The sequence below is a fragment of the Fukomys damarensis genome, unplaced genomic scaffold, assembly GCF_012274545.1.
Source record: "Fukomys damarensis isolate Sample0158 unplaced genomic scaffold, DMR_v1.0_HiC HiC_scaffold_26, whole genome shotgun sequence".
Taxonomy (NCBI): domain Eukaryota; kingdom Metazoa; phylum Chordata; class Mammalia; order Rodentia; family Bathyergidae; genus Fukomys; species Fukomys damarensis.
The window spans coordinates 7,255,108-7,264,041 of record NW_022900938.1 but is presented as its reverse complement, the minus strand read 5'-3'; the positions used below and the strand labels follow the sequence as shown (position 1 = coordinate 7,264,041).

The following is an 8,934-nucleotide window of genomic DNA, read 5'->3' as shown; positions in this document are numbered from 1 at the left end:
CTCCCGCGCAGGCCGGGAGCTCGAGCGCACGCCGCCGGGTGATCGCGAAACTCTCCTATTTTTTAAAGATCCAAGACCACATCTCAAAAACGTCTTCTGAAACGGATCCGAGAGCTGAGTATGTTTTAAAAGGCACGATCCCAAATATCTCCCTAAGAACGCTTGAGCACCTTCTGAGGGCCGTCTGGGGCACTGATTCGGAGCTTCTGGTCCTTGAGCACGTTGTCGCGCCATGAACCTTTCACCGGAGCTAATTACTATCAGCGCGCAGCCGTCTTGAAAACTCCATCTTGGACTTTGTATTCCCACAAGTTCTCTTTAGCAAAAGGGAAGGGATCAAGCCATGGAAGGTGGGATGGGGATGCAGAGAGATTTAAAACGTGCAGATGCCGAGTGCTTAGGTGCTGCCAATGTGTGCTAATAAAAATTACAAACTTGGAATCAGAGACAGGCGGTTGTATCGCAGGGCTGCCTACAGGTAGGCAAAGCTCTTACTTGCCATGGAGCATCCTTCTGCATGTGGCCTCTGTCCCCAGCTTGCAATGCATCTGCACAGGTCTTTCTTCTTCCTCGTAGAAGTTTTACCCTCTAAGGAATATAATGATGTTAGTCAAAAGGTGTGTGAGGCTGGTTCTATTTCCTGTGTCTCCTCTTTCAGTCATGTTTCCATTTTTGTATCTCTTCGGACAAATGAGAGGGTCTTTAACTCGCTGAAGCACGTGCAAGGGTCAGGGGTGAGCTCCCCATGGGTCCTAGCCGTGAATGTGCGAAGGATTGAAATCCAAGTGGTATTTACACACCTGGGGTCCTACTGTGCCATAAAGAAGCACGCTTTTACGTCATTTGGAGGAAAATGGATGCACTTTGAGACCATAGCGTGAAGGGAAATAAATCAGACAAACGTAAACGCCATGAAATACCATGATAATAAACATGATTTCTCTTAGATGAGAAACCCAAAGTATAAATTAAACAGCAAAATGGAAGATAAATAACAGGAAAGGGGAAGATTAGATTTTTCTTTTTTCAAAATGGGAAAGGGACCAAGAGATGGAGGGAGCGGGAGCCAAAGGGGATGGAGAAAGAATGAGTATGAAATGCAGGTGTTCCCAGCCCCCACTAAGAACGCGATCAGTGTGTACTGCAAACATGAGTTCTTAAAAAGCACTTCTTCAAACTGGGCGTGGTGGCGCACGCCTGTAATCCCAGTCCTCGGGAGGGTGAGGCAGGAGGATCGCTGAGAGTTCGAGGCCAGCCTGGGCTACATAGTGAGTTCCAGATCAGTCCCAACTACATTGTGAGACCCTGCCTCAAAAAAAAAGAAAAGCATGTTCCTCAAGCTCCTAGCAGAGTGCCTGACACACAGCCAATGCCAATAAATGTGAGTTCATACTTGTACTGTGATTTTATCCTTCTGGAAGAATAACCAAGCTTCCATGGCCCAGGCGTGGGGACAGTGTAACCCACAACCGGCTGTGTGCTGTGTGGAACTTGCTCAGCCTGCCCTGGCTTCCGGGACAGGTAACTAGAAAGGAATGCATTTAGCTCTCCTGATCCTTGCTAATGGGAGTCGGCTGAAATAGCCCGGGGATTATAATTTTAAGAACTCTGACAGGAAATATTTGCAAACACAAACTTCCTGAGAAGCCATAGTAGACCAAGGGACTTTGCTCAGACTTCTGGTTGAGTTGGGGGACTGTGAGGCAGGAGGACGCTGCTCAGCTCCCCAGGGAGGTTGGGCACCAAGGGTGTCTCACCTTCCTGGTGTTGCTCTCAGCTTGTTTCACGAGTCATCAACGGGGTCATTAGTCAACGTGTGCCCCAGTTGCTACTTCCGTTCACACAAATAAAGCTCCAAGAAAGTGATTCTTCCTATGAGGTTGTTGAGTTTGGTCATCAGCGAGCATGAGGAATGTGTAAGTTAGAAGAGGTTTCAGTCAGTGCTACAAATGATTCTTTTATATCAAACAAAAGATGTTAAGCTCTTACCCAATACAAAATGTGTTCTTATAGTAAAAATTGGATTTTGATAAAAGGGGAAAAGGCAGTAATTGATCCTGAAGATCTCTTCCTACACACGTGTAAGCACATTTCTCAGCTTGTATTTTGCAGCATTGTTTGTAGAACAAACGATTGGAAATAATGTCCATCAAAAGGGGAATAATAATATAAATCACAGAAGTTTGGCAAGGGAATATTACGGGGGCATAAAAAAGAATGAGCAAGCTCTGTATGTAACACTGTGCAAAGATCACTGGGTTATAGCATAAAGAAAAGAGCAAGGTGCAAAGGAGTATTGTAAAAGGGTGGAGGGAAATTTTATACATATATCCATTCAATAAGGCACAGGTTAGAGCTGAAAGGATACAGAAGAAAATAGTAACAGAACGTTAGAGATCAGGGACTTGATGATTGGGAACAGAGAAGAGAGGAAGATCTCACTTCATACACTTCAGCACATGTTCAATCAGGAATCTATGTGAATGCATTTTCTTTTCTAGAAAAAAATTTTTTAAAATTTAAAAGTACATTAAAGACAGTGATAAGTAGGACATCTATCAGTGGAATGGAGAGAAAGCCAAGGAATCAGACAACATTTTTCTGTTTTCCTGAACCTTGGAATTTCAAAGATTTCTAGAAATATCCTTCAGGAATGTCAATTATGGTGTCGGGAACATCTCTGGACACTCACCATCAGATGAATCTGAGTACCATGGTGGGAATGATAAAGGCATTTGTTGTCGTTTTACTGTAATTTTTTCTCGCGCTATCCTAGCAAACCCTTCTCCAGAAGCCGTGCTCTCTGCAGCTAACGTGGTGAGTGTCCTGCCAGTGCCCACCTCCGGGCCAGGGCCTCTGCCAGTGACTTCCGGATGCGGCCGGAAGTCTGTCTCCCTCACCAGGATCTCTCTGGTTCAGGGACGGCCAACCTGAAAAGGGCACTGGGTAAAATTCAGGAGCTTGTGACAAATGTTTCTTACTATATCAGATACCACGGTAGCAGAGAACTGGTTGAGGAAGTACATTGGGAACTACTCTGCATTGATCTTTGCTATTTTCTGTAAATGTAAAACTGTCCAATAATATGATGGAGAGAGAGAGGGAGACTAAAATTAAGTGCTTGTTATCACCAATTCTATTAGATTTTCAAATTAAGAAAAAAATCTTTAAATTATTTAAAAAATTATTTGCTTATTTTAATTTTGCCTCTTTTTATAAAGTATTTCCAGCTTTACTATTTTTTTTTCTGACTTACCCAGAACTGCTTCTTTCATGTTACTTTAGAAATTAAAAGATTGGCTCATAACATTGGTCTGATTAACCTGAATTCACCACCTTTTATTTCACAACTTCCAGTAAATTGGTCAAAAATTGCCATTTGGAGTTGTTTGTTTTCTGTCTTGCTTTGCTATCTCGGTAAGATCAGGCAAAGAATACAGTGTAAATATAATAGAGTGTGAATGCTAGTTTTATCTATTAGGCTCACCTATGATTTGAACTCATTTGAAAGATGTTGAAAAGATGCCAATAAATGAGTAGATTGAAAGGTTGGTTACAAAATCTCCCAAGTTGAACATTCTCCATTTACCTGTCTTTTTTGTTAATGAGAGTCTGAATTTTTTATTTTTGTAAAGTTTACCAACTTGGTGTTTTTGGTCTTTCAGAGAATCACACAAATGAAATTCATAATCCAGTAATTTTGCATTCAGAATAGCCAAGGACTAATTTGTTGACACTGCACAGCAGCCATATGATCTCTGCTTTCCTCCGCACATGTTTTCAGTTCTCAGGAGCTTAGAGAAGGACACAAGATGAGATTCCTCAATTGTTAACAGATCAGGGCAAGGGGAACTAACTCATCTTATACAATACTACTTCCGTGGAGCCGGGGATGTAGCTCAGTGGCACCGTATCAAGCACAGGGTCCTGGGCTCAATCCCCAGTGCCAGGAAAAAATAAAAAATAAAAATTTAAAAATAAAAAGTAAAAAATACTACTTTTTCAGGCTGAAGCAGAGTAAGCACATCCTTTAGCACCCACAGAATGTATGGTTTTTCCAGGATCTGCTAGACCTTGAATTTCTCTTCCTGGGACAGCGCTGGACATGGATCAACAAAGGTACAACATCAAAGGGTGTACAGCTATTCTGTGCACTTCCGGCACACTTTTCTGTAAAGGGTCAGGCGGTAAATACTTTGGGCTTTAGGGACCATGCCAACAACCTCACCGCTCAACTCTGTCCTTGAAGATTGCAAACAGACACAGGAGATAAACGGGTCTCAGGGTGCAGTCTGACAATCTTCTGACCTCTGTTCAGTTTGCTTTGTTTTTAAATTTCATCTCCAAGCACATCATTCCACCCTGGGGACAGTGCCCAGGGCGGCTTACATCTAATTAGAACTATTTATGTCTTGTGTGAAGATGACTTGGTTTCTTTTGTTGCGGAATAGAGACACAGGCTTCGGGGCTGGAGAAATATGGTTGGAATTTCAGTCCTGCCCTGCAGTGGCTGTGCGGTCTGGAAGCTTCCTTCTCTCATCTGTGGAATGCAGATAATAAATCCTGCTTTAGAGGGGGATGAAATGATTGAACGAGAACGGATGCCATGCACCTGACACAAAGGAAATGTTAAATTGTTTTTCTTTCTACTAGAACATTCTCCTGTACACATACATGGGAAGAACATCTCCACCTCACCCGCGTACACCCATAAACCCTTTCTCAGATCTCAAGCAATTTAAAACGAGTTCTAACGAGCTGTAGCTTCAGATGATTCTATTTTAAAAAAATCTGTCAGTTTCTGGGAATGCATTTTGTACAGTTCTTGCAGCCTTTCACATGCTAACCGTAACCTGTCATCAAAGTAGCCAGAGGCTTTGATTCTGATGAGTCGCAGGGAAGTAAAGACAATCTAGAAAAATATGTGACCAGATTTGCAAGGGCCACAGAGCAAAAGAGACCTTAGAGAAAACAGTTACGACTTTATCTGATGTGTGCTGTGACCATATCTAAGCATTTAGAATTGGTTTTAGTGTAAAAGTGCATAGAGAATTCACTTCCAGTGCCCTAAGTACTGCATTGTAAAAACAATATACTTGAAATTATTGCTCTTGGAAAACTGTAACTAAAAATACAATACACACATGAAGCACTAGTCGTGGGAAATACGTTCATAGCTGGGGAGTGATCTGGTGTATTTCCTGACATGTGTAAACATACTTGGATACCAAAGAATCGAGTGCATTTAGCGTTAGACTTTTGTAGTTGGGGAATATCTAATTCTTTCTGTATTTAAAACAATTTGCTTCCTCACTAGAAAAATTACTGTGTTCAATATTAACATGGCTATTTAACATGTGTAACGTAATAATATCTTCAAAGAAGTAGTGTAGTACAAAAGCAATACAATTTTGTGAAACAAAAAGCAACCCCAGAGCTGGGAGAAATTACCTTTTCACGCATCAGAGTTGAGGATTGGGTGTCTTGGTCAGGGGTTCTTGTTCTTCATCCCAGGCATCAGTTCTCTGATATGTGATGCACTACATCTGTTTCTTTGTTCATTTATTTATCCATTTACTTATTACATATTTATTAAGGCACAAACAGTACACGAAGGATTCAGAATATACTGTTTTCAGGGGTGAACAGATGAGTCGATCACAATATATTTTCCAGACACTGTGGCAGAAATATGTAGCAAGATTCCAAAGAGCAATGAAGAGGGAACGCCTGAGGCTACAAGGTGCCGACAAGAGTGTGGGAGAGAAGTCGTCAGGCGGGCTTCCCAGAGAATGCAAATGGTGCCTGGGCTGGGTAGGGAAGTCCCTGTGGTGTTGTGAGGGTGAGGAAACCAGGAATCGTAGACACGGTGGGCCATGTGACCTAAATCAAAGGGGCTCACAAGTGTACCCTGCATCTCGGTGTATTCGTGAGCAGTTTGATGCAGCTAAAATGTGGTGGGGGTGGAAGTTTCTTGGCATAATACAAGGCTTGGTCCTTAATCTAGTCGGTCAGTGATTTCTTGCCCATCATACTAGTTTTTCTGTAAAAGTCTACAAAGTCTGTTTTCAATGGCCAAAAATATAGATGTGTTTGTAGGTTTAAGCACAGACAAGCCTCCTATGTTGGGTAAATGGAATTTATTATAAGAGTTCTACTCAGGAGGCTGAGGCAGGAAGACTCTCTCTCTCTCTCTCTCTCTCTCTCTCTCTCTCTCTCTCTATATATATATATATATATATATGCATTGAGACAACTTAGTGAGATTGTTTACATTTTTAAAGAATAATAATAATTAATATTAAAAGGATTGAGATGTAGTTTAGTACTCCCTGGGTTCAACCCCCAGTATTGCCTAACTAAATAATAAACATGTTAAATAAGGGGACGAATACAGGAACTATTTTAATACAACAGTCAGGCCGCATTAGAACTGGGGCACTGTTCATTCATCTCCAGGATTATATAGAAACTCTGGTGCCCCAGAAGCAATGCTAGGGTTGTCATCACATGGAACCACATTCATTCTTCCTACACAAGTTCTCTTGTGTTCATTTAATTCAAGTTTTCTCTCTTTTTGTTTTTTGAGACAGTATCTCACTTTTTAGTTCTGGCTGGCCCTAAACTTACTGTGTAGTCCAGGCTGGCCTCAGACATCCTCCTGCCTCAGCTTCCCTAGTGCTGGGGTTACAGGTATGCACTACCACTCCCTGCTTCAATTTCTCCCTTCTCTGCTTTTTCCTCCTGCTGATAATATTGCCCTCCGTCTACTGCAAACTTTGTCGGTCCATTGGCTTCTATTTATCCATTGCTTGTACTCATGGACAATGCTTAGTTTCTGCCCAGTTCCGGGCTCCTCCTCCTCCCTTCCTTGTGTATCTCTTTCTGAGCACTTCTATGCAGAAAAGCAGTAAGGGGCCGCTCAAGAGTGCTGATCTCAGATCTGTCTGCCAGGCCAGCATCTCGGAGGTTGGGATTCAGGGGGTTTCTGGTCACCCCTGAAATGCTGAGTTGCCCACTGTGTCCGCACCGACCCTGCTACACACTGCTCTCCTTCAGGCGGCCAGGGCCTTAGCGTGTGCCCAGCCCTAGGTATTGACCCTGCCTGGGCACTGGGTCTGCAGCTAGCTTCCCAGGAGGCAACCTACCTGCTGTCCTGCCCACTGCTGGAGGGGCCTCGTTAGGAGAAGACCTTGGAAGTCGCTGGTTTCCTCCAGACTCTGCCCTCGGTGCCTTTTCCTTGTGATGAGTCTGTTTCCTGTCACTGTCACAGCCGTAGGTAAGACTCTTACGTCCTTCGCATCATCAAACCTAGGGGTTGGTGGTGAGGACTGCCACACAGCTTCCCCTGGGACTCCTCGAGGAAGCTCATCCTCCTCATAGCACACGGCCGGGTCGTGATGCTCTGATTTCCGCTGTCTCTCATCTTCATCTAGTGTCACCCCCGATACACACGCTCTAATTACTAGTTACACTGGATTCCCGCCCGGTCCTCATCCGAAGACTGTTCTCATTCAAAGCTCTGGACTTCCGTTTCCCTCTGCCTGAGCCTTTTCTCCCAAATACCTGCCAGGTCAGCTGCTTGACCGCATTCCCATCTCCACGCTTAACTACTCTCTTCTCCCGTGGAAATACTAGAACACTGACTTGAGGGCATAGCACGTGGCCCCAGGCATCAAGGCCAACCGCCCAGCTGCCTTGCTGATGGCTGTGGCTTTGTGACTAAGTACAAGCCAACAGCATAAAAGCAGAAGCCATGGTTTTTGTTCATGCCCAGCCATTTTGGATTTTTTTCTCCCTTAAAGTTGGCACTAATCCTACTAATATAAGTCCTCATCTCTACTCTCTTTGAAGTCAGATGCAGAGCAACCTCGGACAATGTGGTACCACCTAAACTCCATTTTGTGGGTGTAACAGAAAGCTGCCCCATGGAATATTGTTCCGTGGGAATTCTCAGCTGTGAGAAGCACCGGAGTAATGCTCTCCAGCAAGTCACATCTTCTTGTGGCCACACGCTTTGCTGCAATGTGATGTTGTTATCTTCCCATCAAAAGGCAAAGATAGGAGACAGAGAGAAAAAGCAGAAGTTATCTCTTCACCCTTTGAATCTGAGTGGGACCGGCTTTGCCCAATGCTAACTCCACACTGGTCCTAGAGTCTAGGCCTGAACTTCTACCCATCCTCTCAGAAGCCAGAGGTCATCACGCTGTGAAGCTGGTGAGGTTTAGAACAGCCTGGAAGACCCCAGGGAGGACACTGGAGGTGCCCCCTGCAGAGCCAGGACCAGCCAATAGCTCTGTGAGTGAGGGCTTCTGGCAGTAATCAGATCATGATGGCTCTAAGTTCACCAGCGCATTCACTTAACTGATGTATTTATAACTTGATGGCCATTGAGAGCGGATGAGGATTTAACAGGTAAGGCCTAGCTGAAGGAAGGGCATGATCTTGGGACTGTATCTCTCTGGTCTTTCTTGCCCTCTGCTTCCTGGCTGCCAAGATGTAAACAGCTTTCCTCTGCTGTGCTTTTCTGCCACAATGTTTCCGCCTTGCCATGGGCTGAAAAACAACAGAGCCAGCTGACTCTGGACTGAAAACTCTAAAACCACGGCCACTATAAAGCTTTCCTACTTTAAGTGGTTTTTCTCAAGAATTTGGGCACAGTGACGAAAAGCTGACTGGCGTGCCTTCTCAGGCCTTGGGCCTCAGGTGAACTACCAGATGACTCACGACTTGAGCCACAGGAGCAGCTGACAGGTATGAGAGCACAGAGTTGCTGTTTTTAACTCAGTTTTGAGAAGTTTTCTGTGCAGTACCCGAAAAAAAAAAAATCTGAAAATGAACAGTGATTTGATTAGGTTTAATGACTTCTAAAAGGAAACATATAAGCTTTAGCTTACCACTTTTTTTTTTTTTTTTTTTTTTTTTTTTTTTTTG

At 43.7% G+C, this 8,934-nt stretch overlaps 1 protein-coding gene across 1 annotated transcript in view; it reads left to right on the top strand.

Annotated features, from left to right (window-relative positions):
• Positions 1-8,934, top strand: part of Nabp1 (nucleic acid binding protein 1) — a 75,147-nt gene that overhangs the window by 47,242 nt on the left and 18,971 nt on the right. The window contains exon 2 of the mRNA XM_010636879.3: positions 4,062-4,119. The gene's annotated coding sequence lies outside the window, so the exon portion shown is untranslated. The remainder of the gene's footprint in view (positions 1-4,061; positions 4,120-8,934) is intronic.